At 37.5% G+C, this 27,494-nt stretch overlaps 1 protein-coding gene across 1 annotated transcript in view; it reads right to left on the reverse strand.

Moving 5' to 3' along the window:
• Nucleotides 1–26,437, reverse strand: part of LOC129735391 (protocadherin-9-like) — a 469,578-nt gene extending 443,141 nt beyond the window's left edge. The window contains exon 1 of the transcript XR_008730970.1: nt 26,242–26,437. The gene's annotated coding sequence lies outside the window, so the exon portion shown is untranslated. The remainder of the gene's footprint in view (nt 1–26,241) is intronic.
• Nucleotides 26,438–27,494: the final 1,057 nt, after the last annotated feature.

A 27,494-nucleotide genomic window follows, 5' to 3' on the forward strand; every position in this document is an offset into this window, starting at 1 on the left:
AACTCCAGTGTTCCTTTTATTGCCTTCTTTCTCTGTCATACCATTAAACAAAACAAAATGGGAAGATAAAAAAAAAAAAAAAACAAAAAAAAAAAAACAAACCACCCACACAACCAGAAATTCCAGTCAGACATTCACTTCTGAAGGCAGGAAGCCTGAATGTAACAACCACAAGCCTTCATCATGTACAAATACAAAAAGATAAAACACACGTAAAGGTGAGAACACCATCTCAACACCACAATGCAGCACCACTGTGAAGCAATCTGTGAAGATGAGATCTCTCTCTGCCTCTACATTAATGTCTAATCAGACTTTAACACTTCTGAAAATCCATCAAAAAAAGGCATCAAATATAAAGAAAAGGGAAAAGAAACATACAAACCCCAGAAACAAAACTTGTTATCATGTTACACAGTCCAGTAGTAATTTCAGCACATTTTTTAATCAGCTCTGCTCAAAAATACAGGGAAGGAACGTAAGTACAGACATTTACAAAGCAGGGCAGAGTAAGAAACAATTCAGCTTCTTTTCAATAAAAATCAGCAACTTCCATTTCTTCCTACGTGCTCTAAGCTGTCTGAAAAAGAAAAGGGGGCAAGAAGCTAAAAACTTCAGTCTTAACTTATTCTGAAAACATTTTTGATTTTATGTCTTTTCTGAAACATTATAGTTAATTAGTTGTATGATTATCATAATTAGAAACACTAATCATTGCAGTCTTGATGAAAATTCAGTGATTATCCCAAGAGGGTTGTGGTCCAGTAAATGTTTTGACAAGCTATTTGTTATTATAATAGGAACGCATCATGGTAGCATATAGCAGAAAACAAAGGACAAACAGATTAATACTACCCACGATACTTCAATACAAGCAAAAATCTAATGTGACCTCCAGGTCAAATTATGTTCTTCCTACTCAAGCAAAATTTCTTATAACATCAGTTTTGCATTCAGAAGACTGTAGTCTCCTGGTGAATGAAAATACAAATCCCATTAAAATAGCCAGCAACCAGTGCCAGACCACATCATGACCTCTCCTTAAAATTACCACAGTTAATTGAGAAGTTAGTCTGTCGTAATTTTTAGAAGTACAATCAAAATATTCCAAGTACAAATAAAATATATGGAACAGCATCTCTCCCCTTCATAAAGTTTTGTCGCTAAATTCTTCAAACACCTAAAAAATTATTTATTCTATCTAATCATTATTAGATATTTTTACCATTACATCAAAGTAACCTCCCTTTTAACCAATCATTAGCAGTACCAGAACTTTTATAACAGAAAAATGACATTAGCTAAACTACACTTCCCCAAGTAGCTGCAGTTTGCCAGCCCACTTGAGGTTTTATTTTTAACCCTGTTCCTTCAGCCTGTAATTTCTTATTTCCACTTTCAATTTAACAACCTGAAAGTGGAACTGTTCAGAAATGAAATAGTCAAGGAGTTGCTTTAAAATACTAAATTACTATTATCTGCTCCACAAGTTGGAAACCTTTTCTCTCCTTCTCATTTCTGCCTTTTTATTTTTGTTATTTTCAGCAGGTAATATTAAATGTCACCCAAGCTCTACAAAAATACCAATGCTATTACTTTCTCTTTTTTTCCTCTTTCCCCTTCAAGACTAACAGCTGCCAGAACTGTGGCTGTCAAAACTGGCAGCTGGGAACTTTTCCCATAGTTGCCAAAGAGTTGATTGGAGATATGCAAATAACACTTCTCCAAAAATTGTCCAAGAGGTCCCAAGAGGCACAACTGAGGTTTGATACTTCCTTTACAACTCTGTGAAGCCACTGTATCTTCCGATCTCCCAGAAATAGAAAGCAAGAATTAAAGACAAAGTAGATGTCATTTTCACAATGACTTCATAGTGTAGCTGTCCATCATTCTACAGTGTAAACGTATATGGATTCCATTGTCACTGTATCCAAGTAATCTCAATACTTCATATAAATATTCTCCTACTCATGACTACTAAGTGTAGGGAAAGTATTACTGTGTTTTAAGGCGAAGAAACCGAGTCACGAAAATGCAAAATAAACCTAAGTACAATAAACATAAATTTTATGGGTTCATATTAATGAATGGGAAATGAGATCTCTCGGAACGTCTACTTCAACTACATAAATGAAGAAAAGCAATTATGCTTGACTCTTTTGTCAGACATTTGGCAAATGTGAGGAAAACCTCAGAAAATAAAATATCTGTGGGGAATTTATAACAGTAGTTTACTGCTTGATAAACTTTTACATCTTTTACCCTAACCTTGACCTGTAGTTTAACCAATTTATTCTTCTATTTCATTTGGTGGCCAAGAAAAGCAATTGATCATTGTTCTGTTTGCAACAGATCTTTGCATAACAGAGACCTCATATTTTCTCTGAGTCTTCTTTACTCTAGATTAAATAAAACAAATTCTATCAGTGTTTCTTTATAGGTCATGTCTTCAAAAACCCTCATCATTCTTACTCTTCTCTTTTGGACTTTCTCTGGCTTGCTTAACTTTCTTAAACCATTAAAACCAAAACTAAACAACATACTAAAGATGGTCTCAGAAGCACTGACTTGAATATTATTTTCCACATCTTGCACACAGTAATCATGTTAATGTATTTTACAGGGTTACATTGTTAATTCATGTTTCCTTTCTGACTATCACCAGATTAGCTAGATATTTTCAACTTGGTGCATTTAATTTCCCCTTTCTGAGTGTAACATTTCCCACAAAACTTTAAAGAGTATTAACTTGTCACTTTAAAGGTGTTATCCAAAATCTTGAATGCTGGTCCCCAATAAGCTCCCTACACATATGAACTTTGTTAAAACCTTTTAACTGCAGGTTTTATAACAACACATTAGTCTATCATCAAAATCAATGAAAACATTGAAAAGAATATTCCATCCAGGACAGAAAAATGCAGGACTCTGTTGGCATGCCTTCATAATTTGAACAGAGACTAACTGATTGATTCTTATACATCACACAATATTGATTAAACGGAATCGAAGTTTGCCTACAGAAATGTCATGTGGAACAGGATGAAAGAGTGTACTAAACTCAAGGTGTTACATCTACAGATTTCTATAGATGTAACCCCGTCAAAAGAATTCTAGAGTTAAATTCACCTCTTATAGATATTAATAGCTTGCTCTAGTCTACTACCAAGGATTCAGGTCAGACTGGCTATGACACATGGTTGTCTTTTTTTTTTTTCCCCCTCCTTATTTTCAAGCCCAGTAATACATTTACATTCCTCTAACCCCCAACAACTCCCTCAGTCTACACCAGTTCTCAAAATGTAAAAGATTCAGAGAAAACTCTCATTTGTGACATTTTACTGTATTCATGAATTTTATCTTTTAAAGTCTTTGTTTTAGACAGCCATACTTCCTACCTTCTGTCCTCATGTTTCTCATGTACCCTACATATTCATTAAAATACTTCCATTGGGTAACCAAATCAAGTAATTCTGCATGATGGTGCACAGAAAAGCACTGAATTCTTCAGCTTTCTCAGCATCATGCCGTATTTGCTCTCCTCTTTACATTTTGTAAGGGAAAGATACTATTTTCTTATTTTTATATGTCTATGAGATCAACCTAGCCTTCTCATGATTTTTTTTCTACCACGTCCTAACTAACATACAGTTTTCACTTTGCACTATTTTATTTCATCTTTCTCTTCAGCTTATTTTTCTCTTCTTATGCCTAGTTATGTATACCTTCCTTCCATTGTTATATGATTACTTTCTGGTTCAAGTTATCAAAGAGCTTCTGATGCACTCGTAATGGTATTTTATGGTGTTGCCTGTCTTTTATGCACTTCTCAAAATGGTTTGCAGCTGTACTTCTACCGAAGTCTGTGTCTCCAGTTCTCAATATACCTTCAATGATCTTCCTCAAGGAGCTTACTTACCTATTCCCTAAATTTGTCAAAGTCCATTATCCTCATTCTACTATTGTACATCTTCCTCTCTGCGAGGAAGGAGAATGAAATGTAGCTTCCGAGTGTTTATTCAAACTTGTTATTCAAACATGTTCAAAATTTGAGTCTCCGACAGTTGGACAGAGTCACAAACAACTGTCATGCTCAGATTAATAAACTCAGGTCTTCAGATTGTCAAAACGATACCCCACACTTTATCCCACAACTCTCTTTTTTTCTTCGAAAAACTTTTACACTTTTTCAGGAAATCTCATGTGTCTCAGAATAGTCTCCCCTTTCAGTACTAATGGTTGACCATTCCAAAACATGACTAGCATAAATACTAGTACTGTAGCATCTAAAAATAAAAACATTTGATAACTCAACACAGTTAGCATTCTGTTCTGTGATCACCATGTTGAAGAAACCTCACTTGCAATTTGAATTCAGGAGTCCTGGGAAACACAGTTTTTAATACTTGCAAGCAACTGGGGAAAAAATCAACACTGTCTTCCTTAAAACTACAGAGAACACATACATGGAACAAGCTGTATATTCATATAATGGGACTCCAGAAGACTGACTTGGGTGCCAGGCAAACTACGAAGTGTTTCAAAAAGCAGCCACAATATGAAAGGCAAACTTATTTAAAGGAAAACAACAACAAAAAAACTTAAGTGTAAAAGAAACCTTGCATTATTAGAAGGCATATAAATTGTCTGATAAATTACAGTTTCACTTTGCCACAATTGACATCTTGTTAGCTACTTCACAACTACCTGCAAGCCCAGTCACTTCTTTGCAAACAGGAAGGGGGCAATCATGTTCTGTGGGGTCACTGCATACCCAACCCTCTCAGCATGCTGTAGCTGACATTTGGCAAGCTGAACCTTGGATCACATCAGATAAACCATTTGTGTCAACATCATCAAAACCAGTTCTCATCAATCCCCAGCATTACTGTTAGGATAGCCTGAAATATCTTGGCTAAAACACTAATTCCCCTGAATTTTTAACACTTACAGTGTATTTTGTACATGCCTAAACAAGACTGGAGTAATGAATTTTGCTGTCTAACAGAGGTGTTTTACCTCAGCAAACAATTTCTCACATTAGTAACCTTTCTCAGAGGAGTTGAGTGACCTTGTATAAACATACTCACTCTTTCTATCAAAAATTAAAACATGTAGCATGATTTGACATGCCATCATTTTCCTTCCTACACATCACTGAAAGAAGGTGCAAATCCCAAATGTGATACATAAATTATGCATGCTGTCTATACACTACAGAATTCTGAGAACATACTAATTTCCACAACTTCTAATTGGGCTTTTTACAGATAAGATGTTTCCCACTGGGAAGCAGGTAAAAATAAAGACAGACAGTTGTCCCCACCCCACTACGACCCCAATCCAACAAGAACTCCAAAATAAAGCCACAAAGACAGCATCATTTTATAGAACAAAGAGGATTTTTAAACTTTTCCTTCAAAGTACAGGAACTGGGTCATGTTGCATTTAGTAAAGATGGGCCAGCAACTGTAGGAAAGTTACTGTTATAATACGAAGTTTTACCTTAAGACTGAAATTTAGGATGCATTAATATGAAATGGGATGGTTTTGAGGGTTTGATATGTTCAAGAGTTTGAATATAATCCCAAATATTAGTTTACAATACATACACTTCAATAAGAGCGCAAGAACAATGTATCAAATGAGTTCCTACAATCTAAATACTACTTAACAATACATCAGAATTGCTTTGTGAAAGCCCTCTCTATGTCTGCTCAGAACATTAAATCAAACCAAACATTTAAAGCTAATAAGCAGAAAATTAGGTTTCCAAAATTAAATCCAGTATTTAAAATGAAAGATCATACACAGCATTAAGCAAGATAGGTATCCTACTAATTTCAGTCAATACCAGTACGATAATGTAGCTCAATACAGGTGAAAAAATGAAGATGTTATTTTTTATGAGCATAGCTAAAAAGAAAACCACTGAAAAAACATCCCAAAAGCCTAATGAAGTTGAATACTGGATTTAAAAGGAAAAAACCCAAACCGTGATTTGAATAGTCTTTTACACTATTGAGATCAAATCACTGCTCTTAATCTTAACTAATGTTGCTATCACAAGTTTTCTTCTGTATTTATAACATAATGGTAATAACTTTCAATTTCAAGTAATCAAAACCATAATTAGAAATAACTTTATTCATTATGGTTACCAAAATATGTTTGTTAACATTATCAAATCCTTCTGGCTTAACTCATTCTCAGAATATGACCCACAGAGTTACTAACCCTGACCTATTCCTTTGGAATTAAGCATACAACAGAACTCAGTATGTTAAATGTCTGAAAGCAAATGTAAAATAACCTAGTCAACAGCACTTTTTTTATGGCTACTGGATAATGTAAGTCCAAAACATTTCAGAACAAGCATACAGAAAAGCATTTTTGTCATACCCCAGCTGTCAAGGAGCGTTAAAAGTGAACAAGCAAGCCAAAAGCCAGTTTCTTAATATGGTAAGGATATGGAATATAATCCTTTACAAAACTAGTTAGTGAATTTAGTATTCAGTATTTCAAAAGTTGGTGCAACATTGTTTCATAAAAAGCTAAAAAAGGCAGAGGAGATGGATAAATAAAGGTATGATTTACAGTCAGAATTCTATGAAGGACTTAGTAAAACTGAAAATCTTTCAAACTGTGTTAAAGCTTGGCTAACCACAGAAATTTAGGTTTCTGCCCAGACTCAATGAAACATCTACTAAAACAAAAGCAAACAACTGCATAATTCTTTCCAATTTTGTAATTGGCATTTCATAGTGTAATAACAGTCCACAGACTGGATGAGATTCAGTTACTTAGACAGAGATGTCTAATGCTATTTAAAATGCCCCAGGGACTCCTTGGCATGACAGACTATGACATACCTGCTGTCACATAGGGTAGATAGAACATAGGACTATTAGGTCAACTACACCGTTCTAGAGGAGTACGTATTCCAGAGCATTCCAAACTGCATGGGACAACTATGTTCAGGCATCTGATTTCAACCGAAGTACCCACGGTTTTATTCCCTTCTTCCCTGATACTGAGACTTTCTTATTGTCTGCAGACATGTAAAATTGCACACACAAGTTTTGATTTCACCATTATGCAAACACATTTCTTTTCTACCTGTTCAGCTAATTTATTAGTACTTTAAAATAATGTCAGTGTAACAATTTCTGTTCATGTTCACTCTGATTTTAGCCTCAATAGGTTCATCCTGTCCATCTTCAGGCAACTATGGTACCCACATTAACTCAGTTTTTGTTTCTAGATTCTCAGCATGATTTAACCCACCCAATATCTCAACCACCTTCTTCAGTTACCTCTATTTTCCTTTTAACTGTCTGAGAAGTGCAAAATTTAGCACTTCAGCTGGCTACTTAATTTTATAGGGACTCACAGACCAGTTCTCGGGTGCAGAAAAACTAGAATTCAGCAGAGGTGTGTGCGGCAACTCTGACAAGCTGGCTTTTCACCTTCATGCTCCTCTCATCTGAGATACATCAAGGGCTGGGTCGCTAATGACAAAAAAAATTACTTGGTGGTTTAGGACTGGAACTGAGAATGAATCACAGGCATGTCTCCATGTAGTGTAACTGGAGTCAGCTGACTGGGATGGGATGAAGAAAGTGGCATTCAGACTGCTCTTGCAGGAGGAAGACCTCAGATCTGAAGTCTCTTAATTCTTATTAAAAATAGAGTATTTATTCTGCAAAACAGCAGCACAGCTCTCAACCTACTCTTTACTTGATTTAATGTTACAGCAAGTCTTTGCTCTATTGCATGTTAGTTTTCTCAAGTTGTTATGAAAATACAAAGAGACCTCATCCTAAAAGAGAGCCTCTGGAGATTTGACTAGGAAAAAATAAAAATGAACTTAAGACCTTCTCCCCAAAATCCAACAACCTTTCCCACCTTACTCAAGCATGTGGATATAAGATCAATACTAACCCTGCATAATGCTCTGTTACTGCTTCAGGGCTTTCTACGCTTATCAAAAAAGTAGATGGATCATCATATAGAGCACTCTGCCATCTTTTGCACTACAGCAAAATCACAAACCTTCCTCTCACAGTCTGAAGTTCTTGCTTCTACTCTGAGCTTTTCCTGGTGCCCACGGGAACAGCCAGAAAGTAAAATCATCATAACTTCCAGAAAAGAAAAAACTGCATTTAATTCTGAAGGTTCAGACCAATTCTCAGGGTCCGTACAACAAACTGACTGGTAAAATATTGTCAAGACTTTTGTCTCAACTGATACTATTTTTTAATATAATCTATTTGATTATAATTTATTTAATTAAAATTACATTATCCATTATGTGAGTCACTGATTCCCCAAAATGCAATGTTACTTAGAGTAACTTACAGAAAGCTCTTCATTCCTGAAGGAGAAAAACTAAAAATATACCTCAAATTGAAAACAAACAAACAAACAAATGAACAAGGGAAAGAGGCAAATGCTGGAAACTCGGAAGGGAGCTAGAAGTATTGTGAAAGCAGAAGTGGTAATGAAGCAGAGAAGACTGGAGTGAAGTTGACATTACTGGAGGGCTCTCCGAGACAACAGACAAATGTGAGTTTACTGCAGTGGAAGAAAAGAAAGGCAGAATAGGTTTAAAGATATAATTTTGCAACAAACCAGGATTCATCCTTTCTACCCTTCATGGAATATGTTTTTGCTGAAATTCTGTTTTTTAATGCAAGCCCTTCAGACCCCCAAGAAATTCTCTTCATACACCCACACTGTGTTTTCTGGCTTGGATAAGTTTGTTAGTAGATAAACACTGCCGCTGCCTCATGCTTGAGAAGTTTTGAATGTAATTGACTGTCAATGATATGATGATTTATAATGCAATCTGCTGCTACTTCTGCTGCTGCAGATAACTCTAATTTGCCTCTATTGTATTAGATATGATGAACTTGACAATCATTTTCAATTATCCTATTTGGCTTTCATTCAGTTTGATGTGGCCAGTAACAGTGAATTTTCATTGTTCTCCCCCAAAAGCAATAAAGGAACAGGAGCCTGTTTTATATGAAGCAGTTAGCTGTTTCCAAGACTCATTTATTGTGTAATGAAGCTTCTGCCAAGCAAAATATTTAGCAAAAGTGTGACTGAAAGTTTTGTTTAAAATCTTTATGTTTTACTATATCAAATACTGGCCCAATTACGCTACATGAAAAAGCAGATAGGTGACAGGGAGAGAACGAGCCTACAAACACGATGAAAACAGTACTAGCTCATTAAGATTACACAGTTCCATAATTCTGGTCATGCTTAGACCTGGAGGCTTTGGTTTCTTTAGGGGGAACAGGTGAAAGAGTGTTGAGATATTCATGGAGAACAAATAAGGAATGGAAAGTGACAAAAAGTAGCATTATGATGTGGACAAAATGCCTCCACTTTCATACAGGTAGGGCATGAGGTAACAATTTAACAAGGTGAAATCTTTTTCATGTGGCCTATCTTTCAAACAGAATTTTGCTTTTCCTGTCTAAGTAGAATCTCAAAGATGCTCTGCCACTTCTGCTTTATTCACACAGACTGACATTTATGGACAGAAACTATGCAGTGATCTGCAGCCATACACCATGAGAGAATATATGGATTGCATTTTTTTTACACCGGGTGAAATGTGGGCTCAGTACATATGCATATTTTTCTCAGTCCTGAAACTCAATGATCAACTTAAGCGCAGAACATCAACAGCCCTCAGAGACGATCAAGAATTGTAGTTGCATCTACAGAACTTGTCCCATGCGTGCAGATATAAGCTTTACTCTTTTCTTCCCAACAAAGCAAAAATAAAACATCTTTTCTTCAGTGTAAAAAAGCAAGCAAAAAAATTTGTTGTTTTACCAAAAATCTTTAGCGTAACTGGTTTGTGCCAGTCTAGCTGGCCTTTCAGTCCCAGAAAGCAGAAGCAAAACAAAAGAGAACATTTGACTGAGAACTGGAACATGAAATTACAATGTAGCAACAGTGCAGAACCATAGCAATAGATAACTGTTCCTACAAGTTTGAGATCATATACATATTTGCTGTTGTGTTTAGGAGTTTTCAGATGATACTTCACTCATATGTTAGTACAGTTCAAAAAAACCTCCTGAGATACAGGCTGGTTATGGTTGACATACTAAATTGTAATTCATCCCCTTCTGTCTACCGTGCTATTTGTAGAGAGAGGAAGACAAAATAAAGACAAGCTTTTTTTGGTGGCTTGTTTAATCTGCTAAAACCTATTTGAAGTAATCCCTGCTCCATAGTGGCTCCCAGTGGGAGATGTAAGCTGGCAGCAATACAAGCATTCCCCCAAAAAACTGCAACTGAGACATCTCTTTTAAAATATACTCTAAGAACAGGAAACTGAGCTCTTAAAAACATAACAAAATATTTTTCTACATGCCGTTGCCAGTACGGCACCTCAAGTTAACATCACAAGAGGAGAAATCCCCTGTGTCCTCCTGTGACAACACTTAAATGGCAATTTTTTTGAAAAAAAAAAAAAATTGAAAAATGAACCACCACACACATATGAGCTGAGCACACAGTTCCTCTCTGGAGTTGGCCTCTGGGGCTTCAATCTTGTAACAATTTTAGCTATACAAGCAAAATTCCAGCCTTCTGTATTCTAAACACCAGATTAAGTTTTTAGGAAGTCTGTATATCTTCATCAGGACAGTTACATATTTTAAGTTTTATACTTTCCCTATCACACCAAGATTTATGAATATAAATTTGCAGGCAGGAAAAGGTATTCACTCTGTAAATCAGAAACCCTTTGAAATTTGGTGTTTCTCTTCACTGCTCTATCAAAAGAAGAAAATAAAAAACACAGAAAAACCAGTGCCTGAACATGTCACACTGCACACAGCTCCTCTGAACTGTGGTAAGCACTACCTGAATCCCACAATGTGTACAGAGCTCAAAAAGTGGCATTATTAGAGCTTTTATGAACACATAAAAGCAATCCAGCAATGAAGGAAGATCTTCCTAGCAATTTACAGTGCAGTTTTGCTACTGAAGGAGAAGCATGTAGTTAAAGAATTCAGTCTTTCTAAAGAGATGCTTCCACATGCACATTTTGATGACAGAATCATAAATGTATTCTGATAAAAAAAAAGGGGGGGGGGGGAGGTCCTCACTATTTTTTCTTTAATGTTATCCTTTCCTTCATCCCTCCACTGCTACAGAACACACAAACCAACATTTTCAGACCTGACACTTAACAGCTCAGCTCCTAAATCCACGTGGGGTATATTTAACTATAATTTTTATTCAGTCCACTATGGGTGAAGACATTTAGCTTTACACACCAGATCTGAAAGCACTGGTTATAGTTCAGACAGAACTGTATCACTGGGTGGGAAACCATAATATCAGAACTCGTAAAAGACCATGTTCCTTTTAGATTGTACTACATATCAGAAATAGAAGAAATATTTAAAAGGCACTGAAAGAGAGGCAGTGTGGTGTGGGTTTTTTGAGAAACTGAACTGTGAGAAAGAAGGGAATTTAGCTGTCATGCAAAGACCTGGACTGCCAGCATTAGAGACAGTTTTCATTTATAGAGAGAACTGCAATAAGCAAAAAACGCTACCATGCTTATTGTCAGTGAATAGCGTAATTTACCTTTAAAAGTACCTCTGAAAATGAAAAGAAAGTCAATATAACTGATAACTGAACTAATCTTTGAAATCTTCATTCAAGTGAAAGAGAAAAATATGTATAGAGGACTGCAAATCTAAATCTTCAGTCTATGTCATTGCAGAGGATTTTTTTTATCTAATTTAAATATCTGTGGTAATTTTGTTGTTGAACATTTTATTATGAATAAATAGCAATAAATGTATTTCCTGATCTGTAACTTTAGAGGGTGTTCTTAGTCTTTCAGTTCTCAGGAGCCAAATATTTTCTCAAACAGAACTGGCAGTGGCATTTGCTAAAACATGTATTTTACCAAAATGGCATTTAACAAAAAATAGTTTCTCCTGTTTCTAAGGCTTGTGCTTTACTGAAGTTCAGTTCCACACTGGCAGCCCTGTCATGCAAGCCACCTGGAGCTGTAGATCACCTTGCTTCTCATTTTCTTAATGCAGAGACAGAAGTCCCTGTGCTGATGGAAATTTTGTGGGTGCATGCATTTAAGCATGCATTAGAGGCCTGATTTACCAAATTCTCGTACAAATTAACATCCAGTCAGGGTGTGCACCCACACTCCTTTCTTCAGGAAGCAATGGGTTAGAAAGGGATAAAGCCTGGAATATGAAGGTTTTGTTAGTTGCAGAGTCAGAATGTGACCAGCCCATACCATACGCATGTCCAGCCCTGGGGCTTCGTGTAGCTAAAGCCTCAGGCTCATTTCCAGGACCTCACCTTCATCTATCATTTATGAGCCCAGTTTTCTAACACAGTGCAAGAACGTCAACTTAAAATATAAAATGCCTTTAAATTAAACAACATGTTTTCTTTAAGTATCCAGTATAAAGAGCTATTTTCAGCATTGTTTGCCTTTTCTTTCATTTTTTATCTATGCAAAATGCTCTCCTGTTTTTCCTGTTTCATAACTTAAAGTTCAAAATAGTGACCTAAAAGAAAATGCTCAGGACCATATCCTTCAAATTTGTCAATGGCTCTTAACTTCACAAACAATGTCAAAAAGAAAAAGGGAAAAGAAAAAAAATAATCTTGTACAATCACGGGCTTTGAGGTCACACAGTGTTCTGTTCTGGTAAAGAGAACGTTCAGGTGGGATAATGCTTTTTTAACACCAGTAAACATCATACCAGTTAAACAGGTAACATTACAGCGCTATCAAAAAAATCTCATTACAGAAACTAACACTCGATCATAAAAGGCTTGTATCACTTTATGTGGAATAATAGCATATTAAACAGAGGGAAGGTTTAGGTGCCTATTCACAAGGGTCACATGAAGAACAGGAAAGGACTTCACAGGTGCAGTTTCACCCTCCACCTAATTGCTGTTTGCCACTGGAAAAGATAATCCTAGTCCTCTTCATCTCCCAGCACTCCTGCAGCTAGGAGATAGTTGGTTCTTTCTTGATTAGTGGAAAAGAACGTATATTTTTTCCAGTTAGGGGATACAAGATAAGCAACAGGAAGCACAAAGCCATAAGGGCTGGGAGCATCCTTGTTGGCAGCAGCCCATAATTACATCAGATTAGGTATAATTTGATACTATGCCCAAGGCCATCTGAAGTTTTAGCACTGCCCATTACATTTTGGTAGAGAGAGGAGAGAAGGGAAAGCTCTGCTGTTTACAAGAACTGCTGAACTACACATCTAGATGGTGGAATTGGAGAATATAGGAGCCATTTGCTAAACAAGACAGTCAAAGCACCACAAATCCCCCCATGAACTCACAGGTCAAGCCTATTATTAGCAGCATCCTACAGAAAATTGACACTTTATCAAGCTAAAGTTTGTTTAAATGCCAAATTTTCCAGTGTGAGGGTACATGCACTCCTAGCAATGCTTCTGAGAATAAATTAGAATTAACCTCCAGCGTATCTTACCTACCACCCAGCCACTGCTCTCTGTGCTGCAATAAAAGTGAGGTTTCAAAACCACTGCCATGAATTCTTCCTTCCCACTGTTTAGTCTGAGGCTGCCTCTACCGTTCTGACTTTGAAGACTCATAGATCCCTGTTATAAGTAATAGCTCTACTTACTGGCCCAGGCAATTACTGGTTGTACCAGACCACAGATGGTTTTAGTCAGAAGCTACAAGTACAAACACACCAGGCTTAGCTCTCCTGTTTAAAGCTCCAGTCAGGAGGTCACAGATGATACTGGAAAATTTGTCCAGCACACTGATAATAACAAAGAAAGACAGGTAAATAAAGCAACTTCTTTCTCTGTTGCCCCCAGAAACTGCCCAGCAGCTGCCATGGCTACAGAGATTAGGACAGGTGAACACTGGCATTGACACTGCTATAGTAACTCCTACGTTTATGATCCTTCAGATGAAATGGTAAAGTATGCTCTGGCCACCTCTCTTCCACAAAACAGTGGCAATGGGAAATATCTTAATGCACAGAATTTCTAGGTCTCATTGAAAGTTTTGCTTTATATAACAAAATTTAAGGCAAGTTGCCTTTTTTTTTTTTTTTACTCCAGCACACGGACAGATCTTTCAAGGGTTTAGTATCTAGCAGTCTGTTAAACTGACAATAATAAAAGGCTCAGTATGCAGGGTGGAGGGAGAGAATGTCAGTGAATAAGGTGAAGAGAAAGGAAAAAACAAATATTATTGTGTAGTACCTGAAAAAACTTTTTTTCCCCCCATTATAGTAAAATATAGTCTGTGCATCAGTTTCTACACAGACACTATAAATCCAAGTTATATAGCCACATACCAAATACACCAAGAGAAGCCACTTCTCTTTTTTACTTGATAAGGTGTCCCCTTCTGCCACTACAAGATGAGTAAATTACTCCACCTGTCTAAGTGATTCCCAGTATTCAGCCTGACACTGACAATGGCAGTGCACCTGTTAGTGTGATGGACAAGTGATTGGCAGCATGGCATTTGCTGCTTTCTATAATAAGTTGGTTATTATACAATGATGTTGACAATCTAGAGAGACTGCAAATATTAAAGTGTAACTAGGTACAGGTTTGAGAGAGAAAAAAACCAGGTTATGGATGAAATGTGACCCTGAATAAATTTTATGCCAAAGGCTTCTTTCATTTTGGAAAGAAAAATATCAGATTTCAAGAATTACACTTCTTCTTAGGAGCAAATTATTCTATTTACATGTAGTCACCAAATGTCAGTTCTGAGTTTTCCCATAAACTAAGCACAAGACTGCAAGTCACTGCCTTGATCAGCTTCTCAGGCATACTGCATCTACAAATGCAAAAAGTTAAGCCACTGTAGTTATAGTCTTTGTAAGAAAACAGCTTCTGCAGCCATAGTAAACTATGACTTTGATGCAACTATTCTGTCTTCTTCCCCATGGTTCTACTACGTGTCTCCCTTCTTGTATAAGCATCACTCTGAACCAAGTATTACTGTACTGTTTGAGCACAGACGAAAGCTTCACCATCTACTAGCAGCTGAAAGTCTGAATGGCCTTGGTATTGAACACAGTTACCTAGGATGCCAGTCTGTAGGCTATAACACTTACTGGCCTACCTTGAAAAGCAGAATATAGCTCCATTCTGGAATTTAGCAATTGATAATAAAATTTCAGGCAAACAAGTATTGCATTTAAATTCAGCACCTTGCTTCCACCAGTTACCAGTGTCATGCAGAATAAACACACTGTACCAAGTACCTCTGAGGTCATCTTATCCCTATCATACTTTCATCCTAATTTTTAATAGTGAGGAATTAGTTTAAATCTTGACATGGGGAATTTTATTCCCAATATTATTCTTGCTAGCATTACTTATCGCAATGATTGGTATCCTTGCTTTTCACTTAAATGTCTACAAACTTTGCAGGACTCTGGTTTTTATGATGTCAAACTGTAATACATGACAGTGCCAAATCGTTACTGTTTTCCATGACAGCATTTCACCCTGGAGCATGTTACTGTGATTAAACATAAGCAGCCATGCAAATTATAAAACCTGAAGATTATGATGTGACACCTCAAAAACTATACAATTCTAATGATATTGTCTACATAAGTACTACTTGACTTTCCTTTCCCTTTAGCTGTGATATAATAGATGTATAATGACACAGGTCCTCTTTAGCAAATGACATGGTATATGAATTTTACATGGTGTTCTAATTAAATTGCTATTCCCCATCCCAATGGCTACATTTATCCTAGCAATCTGAACAGCAGTGTGTCACAGCCTTGAACTCTGGCACACATGTATCCACATGGTCAAACTGTTTACTATCCTGCAAACTGCCTACTCTTTGGACTGTTAAAACTTCTTAAAATCCCTTAACGTGGTTCAAGCTGCCAGTATGGCCCGAGCCTATTCCCCCAGCAGGCAGCCTTCTGGGGGGATGAAGAACAGACAGACAGGTGGACAGTAAATGTTTAGTTGTATGACTGTGATCAGTGCTGTGACATTTGAAGAATGCAATTTTCCAATCCTTTTATTAACCTCTAATCAAAACCAACAAATTCTAGAGAAATGGACAACATGTGGAAATACGCACTGTAAGTCAACATTTAAGCAGTAAGCCTTAACTGTCCTCATCATACCTAGACTGTTTTCAAAAAAGATATTAAATGCACTGTACAACCTTACTAAGACTTCCACATCAAATTTTGAAGAACACAGCTTGAAATTTTTCTGCAAACAGAAGACTAGTTGTTGATTCATGATGTTACTATTAGAAAAAAATCTCCAAGTTTCTAGTTATAAGATCTCCTGACAGGAAAATTAATAAAGCTTAGAAATGAAATTAGCATATTGTGTGTTCACATGACACCATTAACAATTCATGTATTTATTAATAGCTGATAAATTAATAATGTCTTAATAAATTTGTAATCCGCAGTAACTGATTCCCCACAAATCTTATAATCAGCACTTAGGTTTGTAACCATGGGTTTCAACCACATATTGCAAATTCTACAGACCTGCATAAAGCCATACGTAAGACATAGTATTTACAACTGCAACATGCTCATAAAACATATTGAAATAGCTTATAACCCTTTTTAAACATTAGGAGATATTTCAATTATTTCTTACATATCACCATTACTAATAGGGACATGCACACACAGGGACACACATTTACATAGACACATCCTTTTCTATTCTAAGTTTAGTGGGGGGAAAAGTCACTAAATTAAAAGAATGCTGAAACAAGCAGTTACACACTCTAACTGACTGCCACAATGCAAAATCCAGTCTCACAAAGCTTGCAGAGTGACTTGAAATCTTTTTTTTTTTTCCAATCCAAAAGCTATTTTTCAATTCAGTGGGCCTCAAGCTTTTCAACAAACTGGATCAATTTGAAGCTACTCATTCAAAAGGGCTTCTTAAATGCCAGTCCTAGAATTCAACATGACAGAAGAGACAAAGAGTCATCTTCATTTCCAGTCACAATCAGCTGTGTGCACAGCCCCATGTCAGCATAGGGCCACTGGACTGTGCTGTAAGTGCAAGTCGCTCAGGGAGAAGCAAACAGCTTTTCAGGTTTTTTTTTTTTTTCCAAATTGCAACCAGGGCAAGAACATTATTAATTATCTTTTTTTTTAAAATACAAAGTGGTAATTTTTAATATCACTTCCTTTGGACAACTTAGAACTATTACACCATGGTACAAATGGAAGAAGTGATGGCTTTTCAGCTAAGCAAATGTATAGCGGGCAAACGGTAGCCTTTCCTCATATGGAACAGTACCCACTTTCTGTGACTTCACTTGGTAAGTGCTATAAACTCAGTTCTCAACATGCAGTACTTCAGCTTCTGCAACTGCAATTATACAGCACAAGCATATGCCAGGGGTCTTAAACCAGAGATCTGGTAACAGTTTAGGAAAGAATGAAGCCTCTGACAGCTGTGAAAAACTGCTGCCACGATACCCTGCTTGTGAAGGGGGAGCCGGTAAATGAAAGTTCAAAAGACTCTGGAGCAGCTGCTCTGTCTCCAATGCACACCTTCACCCACGTAACTTCTTTGATCTTTTGTAGAAATTTGGCTGCTTTATGCTGTTTGCAAGCAAAAGGTATGTCACTGAAGATCCATTTGTATGCAGCTGATTTATTTCTATACAAATGCTCTAAAAAGCGGGAAAAGAGCTATGCTGGTGAACAGTACAGAAAGAACGAACCAAGTGTGGGAAGTACAGCTTATGTTTCAATAAAGGCCACAGAAACAGGGAAATACCTTAGGATTTTTATAGGAATAGTAATAAAAACATAAAAATGGAAGAGATTCACAGATATTCAGAGAATACAGAAAGTCCTTTCTGTACTGGTTTGGACATTTACAAGCAGAAAGTGTAGGGCCAGACAGAGAGAGTAGGACAATGGAAGAAGTAAAGGTCTATTCAAGGACTGTTTTCTACCTCTAAAAACCTGTCACTATAAAGATTTGAGAGACAGAACACAACAGGCATACTGGTGTTATTTTTTTTTAACCAGGCTCTGCTGGGTATTTTTTTTTCTTTTTTTTTGTGCTCCCTAGCCTTTTTTTTTTCTTTTGTGCCACCATCTATCTTCTCATTTGCCATAACACAAGCTAGCAGCATAACTGCTATGTCAACTTGATACAGTGCCCCATCTTCAACTCTTAGCTCCTCTGCAGCCCAGCAGAATGCTACCTCTCATGAGGTGGCACCCCATCTGTCCACATTTTTGAAGTGCCGAGCTATCCCAGCCAAGCAGTCAGTGTGCTGGCACATCTCTCATAGGTTTTCCACTCTGCTGTGATACCACAGCATCTCAAGTGCAGACGGTTAATAGTTTGAAAAAATTATGACATATTTTCATTTCTAGAGCAAGTAAAGATCTATTGAGTTGGCCCCAAAATGCATTCTGTTCTCACATTTAGCTGCTGGTTTATGAACTGTGTCACATAACAAATTAAGATTCCTGAAAACAACACACCTGTCTTGCCCTTTTGAAGCTCAGTTGCATCAAAACAAATGAGGGCATTCTGATAGGTGTCCTTTCCACAGCACAAAGAAGGCTGTAGGTTTTGTCCACAGCCAGTTCTGCTGTTTTGTTTTGTTTGATTTTTATTTTCCCTCTTTACAATGTTTCTGATTGATAGCTCTATGAAATCTGTGGTAGTAACCAACTGGCAAACAATGCTTCAGTGGAAAAATACAACAGAATTTAATACAGAGTTCTACAGAAGTTTTTTCTAAAAATGCACAAAACAACCATGGTGTATGGGCATCTTTTTAAATCTACCTACTTAATTTTCTAACAGGATTATATGGCAAGATAATACACTGAAAGTGCTAGGTATGGTACTCGGGTATTATTTCCACTAGCAGATACTCTGTTCAACAGAGCAAGTCACTGAAACTATTATCCATGATTGTCCTTACATATGTATTCAACAAATATAAAATCTACATGTGTATAGTAGGCAATCTGAATGTGGTTCCTAATATTCTAGATTTTACAAAATATTTAAATAATTAGTTTCTAAACATGTTACATCCTAGTAACTCCATGGAGTTTTATTTTGGAAGACCATCCTGAACTGTCACAATGTGGAGAAGACTGAAGCATCAACTACTATCACCTTGTCCTCTGTTTATATTGAACATGTGATGGTTATCTGCAAAAGCTACCCACTGTGTATATCACATTGTGTGCTTTGCAAAACAATGTATTTTTTTTTCCAGCAAAGAACAGATATAGTAGTTGTTTTCTTATAGTCATTTGTTTTGTTGCATTCTTTTTGCCTCACAGCCTGTATAACACACCCAGGTACCAACTAGGTTATATTAATAATCTGATAGACACAGCATCCATCAAGATTTCAGTCAAGAAATCTATTAAAATTACTGAAAATTAATCTTTTGAAAATTCATGCTATACTCCTAGTAACAGTTCTATTTTTTGTTGCAACAGGTCTTTTAGCACCATCACACAATTGCAAAATCATTAAGACATAGTCATTCTTCTTTGAAGGGTTAGAAAAATCTTCCCTAGTAAAGGACTATATGCTATTGACTCAATTCTAAATAAAATCATGTCGTACCAAAACCATACTCTACAGTTGGGAAAGGTCCTTCCACTGGCCATCGCTATAATTTACAGCAGGAGAATCAGAGTTAGCATAGACTGTGTTCATGTACTCTTTTCTTTACCCTGAATCAGAACATTAATTCTGTGCTTTTTTTGTCTTCACTGAAAATCTGAAAGCCAGTGCTAATTAACTGTAAGGTATGATAGCTGCTAGAATAGAAGAAATCTCTTGTCACCTTAAAGGCTCTCTAGATATTTCTGAAGTCTGCATGTAGAGGCTTAAATATTAACCCTAGAAGCAGCATTAAAATCAGAATATACCAATTAAAAAAATCTCATGAACCAAGAATAAACTATTTTACTGATTTCACTGGATTTTGAATGTGTACCTTGAAGACTGGTACAAGACAACACAAGCAATGGAAGCGGCATTACTTAAAGCCCTAAACACAGGACTATTCAAAACCTTTCTCTGCACAAAGTCATTCAGTGCTTTTCTGTGAAGCACAGAACAGGTACACACCACACTAAGATCAATCAGCTCAACCCTCCAGAATTTTCTTCATGTTTATATGAGGAGAAATTGAAGAAATATACCACTTTGCTGTACAGGACCTTCAGGAGAACATTTAACAGCCTCCCCAAACATTATGATCCTGCATTTAGCATTACTAAGCCAAATCTACTGCAATACCTATTGACATCAGTTTGTAGCATCTACAACCCTGTGAAGGCTAGCTAATTAACAGAGTCCCATTCAGAAATATTCCATAAGTGGACTAAAACTACAATATTAAAAAGGTTTTTTCTGATTTACACACACACGCACGCACACACACACGCACACACGCACGCACACACACACGCGCACGCACACACGCACGCACGAGAAAAAGAAAGTAGTAAGCTTCATATGTATTTCTTAGTGACATCAGTTGTCCTGGTCTGTCTCTTCAACTACACGCCTTCTCCCTGGAAGAAAACGTGAAGTGACGGATTTTGCATTCAGAAGCACAGATACACTGTGTTCTTTTACTTTACTCGTAAATGCCTACAATGATGCAGAGAAAGAATGACAAGGAAAGGCTTATCATTAATTGCGGGCATTGTGCCAGTTGACTCCCTCAATACAATGCCTTCTCAGAATCTGAGGAAAATGAAATATGTAAAAGAGAAGATCAGAAAGCCTAGAGAATATTTATGCAAATATTAAAATGAGACATAAATCAGACGAGCGTGTGTGTGTTTTTAAGAATTTCTACCATACACAAAAAATAGGAAATTAAATAATTACACAAGAAATATTGTGTGCATACATTATGCTTTTCTTCCACTGACAACAGAAATACAGACACAAACATTTTTACATTGCAAATGTACTTCTTATGTCAAGTTAAGTCTTTATAAAAAAACCCCTGATTCTCAACACTGCTAATTAATAAACATTTCCTTGTGATGTTCAGATATTTAAGCTAGAAACCATGGGGTTTTGCCTGTTGTGCATGTCTAGGTATCTAAGTTTTAATACTGATTTAATGTTAAAAGACTGGCCACTATTCTTAGTTCTCAACACTGTTCAGAATGCTAGCAAAAACAGAACTGACATTTCTAAAAATAAATTTAAAAAACTATGAAACAAACCACAAAGTCACACTGGATTGATTTGCTTTAAATATTTGGGGATATTATTTAACTGAACAACAGCATTTATCCAGTAAGTTGTCCCTGCGCACTTTAAATGAGCAGCTCAGTATGACAGAGGGAACACAACACTCAGAGCAAGTCATTCATATGTGACAATATAAATGACTTCTTCCAATGTGTTGATGAAAGACACATTTACAATTTTTTGAGGTATCACACATCATAGTAGAGAATCCTTTAGATGGTGGTCATTCATCAAAAGCAAGCAACTGTGTTAGCAGATGAGTTACTGGAACACTATGCAGTTCTTTTTTCAATAGTAAAATTGACTATATTCGGAGGTTAAAATGTAAATAGTAGAAATAATTGTGACATGAATACTATCCTTGCAGTATGATAGAAAAAAAGGCAGTAAATGAATAATCATGTAGCCTTTCCCCTAAATAGGCTCCTATTGAAAGTTTCCAACAAAACTTCAGAGTAGCACAAAACTTATCTCACATCTGTTCATATTCACTAGCTTCCCAGCTGAATCTGACACACTATAAGAGAAAGTTAGAATTCATGATTTTAGATAAAATCTGGTTTTGTTTTGGTTCTTAAAGAAAGCAACTCTCTGTTAATATTAAGCTCAATTTCATCCTCAATGTAAAACTTTCACAATCCCTTAAAAATAAAACTGTGATTTAAAGGGGGGGGGGGAGAGAGATTAAAACAAAACAACAAAACACAAGCCCCAGCAGCTGTATGCACTTTTAATCTTCAGGAAAGCATGTATTATGAGAACCATGTTTGGTTTTAAAACATCTGTAGGCATTTTATATGAAATTACATTCTATAAAAACCAACATATTGCAATCACACATCATACACATTGGTATTCTCATCTTCTGCACACCATACCAATATTTCATCTAATACTGATATGAAAGTATGCACCACCTATAAGTTATTAATGCAATTAGAATATATTTTTTTACTTGAGAATGCTTTTATTTGTAAGAAGAAATAGGATTATTTTAACTAAATCCTTATTTTATATCATAGATCATATATTTTTTTTTATAAATTGCAACTGGGAACAGGAAGTAGAAAGCCAGATAATTTCCATTTGAACAGAAGGTGAGGATTATGTGTATTTACAAGAACGTATCTGTAAAGAGATTACTTCTCTTTCTATCCTAACTTCAGTATAACAGTTCTTAATGCATTTGATGTACACACCTATCAATTGACCAATGCCTATTGAGTTACAGAACCAAGTCTGGAAAAACCATGTAATAATCAAATCTCTCTATCCAAGGGTATATTTGCAGCTTTGTCCTATCATCTGAACTCTCATGCTCTTCAGCATTCAGCTTAATTACACAGCTGTTTTCACAGATGAATACTGACTCTACCAGCTACTCTTGTGTTGAGTAGCAGACTGCTGACAGGTGGCTGTACCATACTCTCCTTTCTTACACAGTAAAGCACAATGCAACTCACAGGCTGGAAAGTCAGTGACACAAATCCCTCCTTTGTGCTCTGGTGTGACTTTTTGCTAACTACAGTAGCACTGCTTGCAAACCACACATTTTTACACCTATATGACACACAGCCCCTTCCCCCACTCCACCACACAGCAGTAATACTTTGTAATTCATGCACTGCTTTTAACAGAGGAGCAGCCAGCTTCCACTGACTCACCTTCCAACTGGGTGCTCACATGCTGGCAGGAAATGAAAACTCATTCCTGCAGATTCCTGGCTCAACTGTTTTTGCCTGGATAAGATGGAGGTGGGAAGGGAAATGGAAATGGGGGTCTACAACAGAGAAGGGTCTGCACTGGAGAGGTAGGAACGGCATCACTTAAGGCAGGGTGTCTACTTCTCCTGTTGCAGTTCCCAAGTTATTCAGAACCAAGGAATAATACAGGTTGTTTCTTTACATGTTAAGTAGGGCACACAGATCCTGTCTAGTAATGAGTAATCTCTACTTTCTGTGCCTCCCTCAGAGAATATGTTGCTTAGCTATGCTTCAAAACAGCCCAAAGTTGTTACCGCTACTGATACTACTGCCCTGTAAACTGAGGCACAAACAGATCAATGCACAATTAGAAGAATGTTTGGGGCATTCAGAAATTTAAACACCTACTGTTCACACATGTACCTCTAGAGGCCTGAGATAAGGACCCAGACTTCTTAGGCATTCTCGGGTGCAAAATAAAGCATTTCCAAAGTAGACCTATTTTAAATTGGAGTAGGAGACACTGTAAAAGCCTACAGTGTCAAAGTCTACTTAAATCTCTAAATATATTGTTAATTATTATTACCCTCCTAGAAAGAAAAGAAATGGCCTCCTAATCCAAATACATCTAGCAGATTTTCAGAAGTTTCTGTCAAGATGAGTTAGTCTTAAAATTTTATCTCTGATGGCTATTAAACCTGACTATAAAAATGTTAAGATGTTTTTTTCCTGGAGTAGAAGTTAAAGACAACACACTCAAGTGACAAGGTCAAGTTTTGTGAGATGAAGAGAATGAACATATGCAAGGTCCAGATTCCCAGTTGACTATGAACACTCAGAAGTGGTTCAGAGAGAGATCTAAAACAAGGTCCTCCTCTGTTACTGACAAAAAAAAGATTTCTATCCTTACTTCAGTAAGGAAGAATAAATACCTGGATGGTATATGACAATTATGCAAACTCAATCCTGTCTCTGTTGTCTAATCAGCATGATAATGTATGCAACTCCTCAGGCAGCCATGCTGTAAGTATGTGACTCAATGACTGCAAGGACAAGTTATGAAAGCAAATCAGAAATCGAATGTAAAAAAGGCTACTTTTTTTTATATATATATATACACATATACATACCTTCCACCATCATTTAGCATGTACAGAGCAATGATGCTGGTTAAAATAAGTTGAATGTGAATTCATGTGAATAAGAAGATTAATTTCTCCTTCTTACCCAAAATATGAACAATATATTTCAAGCTTCACTAGAAGTTAAAAAAATTAAAAAAAAATAAAAAAAATAATTCCAACAGTATAGATTCACTGATCAAAGTCACTACACCGTTTATGCAACTACCTTGAGCTTTGCTATGAGTAAAATAGCCAGATTGAGCATGCCCAGCAACATGTTCAGCAAGCAATATATTTCAGCTGTTTCTTGTCCTTACGTATATACCTGTTTTGACAATGCTCTAATGTGAAGAACATTGCTGTCAGAAGCAATCCTTTTGCAGCTATAATGCACAGCCTTTCAGAAAACCATGCAGAAGATCTAAGGGAGTTACTGGCTTTAGGAAACATTGTCTTAAGCTGTTTAATCAAATCCTTACCTGTGTTTACCATGTGAACTGCTGAGCAATAAATCCTTCCAAGCTAACACTTCCCATTCACTGCCTAATGTGCAAAGGGAAAGTATGGGTTTATTTGCTTTATTAGAAACCATTACTGCCAGTCCTTTGGGAACATTAATACCTTGTGGTTATTTTCTAATTTTTAATGCTAAAATGAAGACCTCAGTTTTTATACATGCAACAATGTTGTTGTTATTGTAAAAGCAGATTTGTGTTACTCAGACTTTATGCTGTTTTCACAGTAGGTCTGGTTACATGAATTCTAATTATCTTCAGCAGAAGAAAAGTGGAAAATTCTTGGAGTCATGAATTTCTAATGTATAACAGTTTCTTCTTTGCAACTAACACACAGAGATGATACAGAAGATGCTGTTTCCCCTTCCAGAAATAAAATACTGATTTTCATAGAATTTTCTGCAGCAAAGAATTGTTTATTTGTGTAAGAGATACTACTGCTTAACACCAAAAGAGGCCTAACAGGCTTTCAGTCTGATAAAGAAGCAGATGAATTTCTTAGAAAGCAGCCAACAGCTAAAGTGGAAAGAAGGTATTTTAGATAAAAATTCATAAGAACATGCAGTTCATCTCCAGAAGCAGCCGGAGCTAAGACTCTACCCCAGCAACAGCTCAGTCACATACGTAACATTGTCCTCTGCAAAGAACTGAGGTGACTATTTGCAGCTCCTGAACCAAAGCATGAAATTTTATTATGGAACAGGTTAACAGTTCTGATTGTTTAAGGGTGGCTTCCCCCCACCCCCCCTTTTTGGTATAAACAGTGACCCCATTCCACTATCTGAAAAAAAAAAAAAAAAAACACAAAAAAACCAAAAAAAAAAACCACCAAAAAAAACCCCAAAACACCCCTCTTCTAGACATATTTTGTCCAGCTCCCATCTATGTGAATTTGATTACAAGACTATGGTTTAAGATTTAAGTACATCTGTTACAAAAACAATATGCCTTTATCTTGAAGTATCTCTATCTACTAACCATGTATTTCTAGAAATGAATTGTTCTGACATCCTGCCCTAAGAAAGGTGGAGAGTAACAGATGAGGTAGCACAGCAATATAAAAGCTTTCCTCATTTTTCCTTCATAGAATTTATGGCTTTGCTATCCAGTGTTGCTCAGACTCCTCCTCTTTTCCCAAGTATTCATACTAGTCTTTCTCCTGTGAAACAATTTACATGAATATTGACTATCACTCTTACTGTGTTTGGATTCTTACCTCAGGAACAGGATTCCAGACAGGGGAAAAAGCTGGGAGGGTGTTTTATTTTATTAATTTTGTTTTTAAATCATGGTAAATGAAATACTGTCACTTACAAAGGAACTTGGGCAGTGCAAGATGCATTTTAGAAAGTTTAGCCACAATCCTGAATGGGTAATTGCAAGTAAAAAACAATCAATTAACGATTCATCTGAGAGCATCAGCCCCAACATACACATTCTGCTCACCAGACTGGGCTGTTAGATTAATATATATTTCTGGTTTTAAACCGTGGCATTTAAACTTCTAAGGTTCACATTACTGATACATGGAACCTTCCACTAAAGGAATGATATCCCCTCACAGACCAGTTCTGACCTTATTTAACGGGAGGAGGTGACAAAAACCTGGTTGGCGGTTCAGGTACTAATTGCGGATCACTCGCCTCTCGTGCGAGCCAGCCGCCTCAGCGCTCGCTCCCCCGCCACCCTCGGGGCCCGGCCCGGGACGGTGCAGCCCAACTCGGCGGCCGCGGACCCGATGCGGAGCCAACCGCCGCCCGGGGCCCGGCAGCGGCCCCGCTGTCCCGGGGGACACGTCCCGCCGCCGCCCGCGGTGAAGGGACACGCGGCCGCCGCGTGCGCCCCGCGGACCCGCGTGCCCAGGTGGGGCACATGCGCGGACGTGCGGCACGTGACGTTGTCCGGGAAACGGCTCCCGCGCGCCCTGTCGGAGCCCGCGCGATCGCCCGGTGAGGGGTGGGACACGGGTACAGGGTGGTGGCTGGTGCTCGGGTACAGGGTGGTGGCTGGTGCTCGACGCCCCGCCCCCTCCTACCGCTGTTCCCTTGCGGACGCTCCGCTCCCAGAAACTTCCCCGATCGGCGCCGTCCGACCGAGTGTGCGTCTCCCCCCGCTCCGGGTGTCACACCGGCCCCCGGCGGGGCCGTCCCGAGCACATCAGGAAGACGAGTGCGATTTCTAGCTCCAGTATGCCAGAAGGTGACATTCACATATTTGCTACTCAGTACTTCTGAATTCTGACTTGCACGGACAAGTAAAACTCCTCTGTCTTCAAAGCTGTGTTTTGAAATGTAGCTAAAGTAGTTAATTTATCAAGTTAATAAGTGAGAAGTTTAAAAAGCGATTGTGCTCTAAAGAAGAGGTGAATTGGTTAAGAGGAAAGACCAGTGGAAGCCCCTCGTCACCCTGGTGTGTTTGTGGGCGCCGGGCAGCAATGGCCACCGCTCCCGTTTGCCACCGCACTGCAGCCTGCTACCAGCAACCGCAGGGAAGTACTGGGGCCATCACAGCTTCTGTCTTTGACAAACCACATCTCTGTGGCACTACGAACACAGGCAAGTTAATAAAAACACACTCCTGGGTCTTTATACATCAAGAACTGTTTGCAGGAAAGCCTGTAAAAAGTGAGTGTATGACAATTAAGACATACCTATGAAATATTTAATGTTCTATCAGTTCTATTTCTTGGGGTTTCTCTCCTATCTTACCCAAATTTTTGCTCCTCTACGTTCTCCTTCTTCCTCAGAATAGGTTTCTAAGATTTAAAAAAATTGCTGAAACATCAAGGGTCAAACTGAGGCAAGCATGAGCAGAGAGAAAATAGTTTTT

Source organism: Falco cherrug, chromosome 2 (genome assembly GCF_023634085.1).
Source record: "Falco cherrug isolate bFalChe1 chromosome 2, bFalChe1.pri, whole genome shotgun sequence".
Taxonomy (NCBI): domain Eukaryota; kingdom Metazoa; phylum Chordata; class Aves; order Falconiformes; family Falconidae; genus Falco; species Falco cherrug.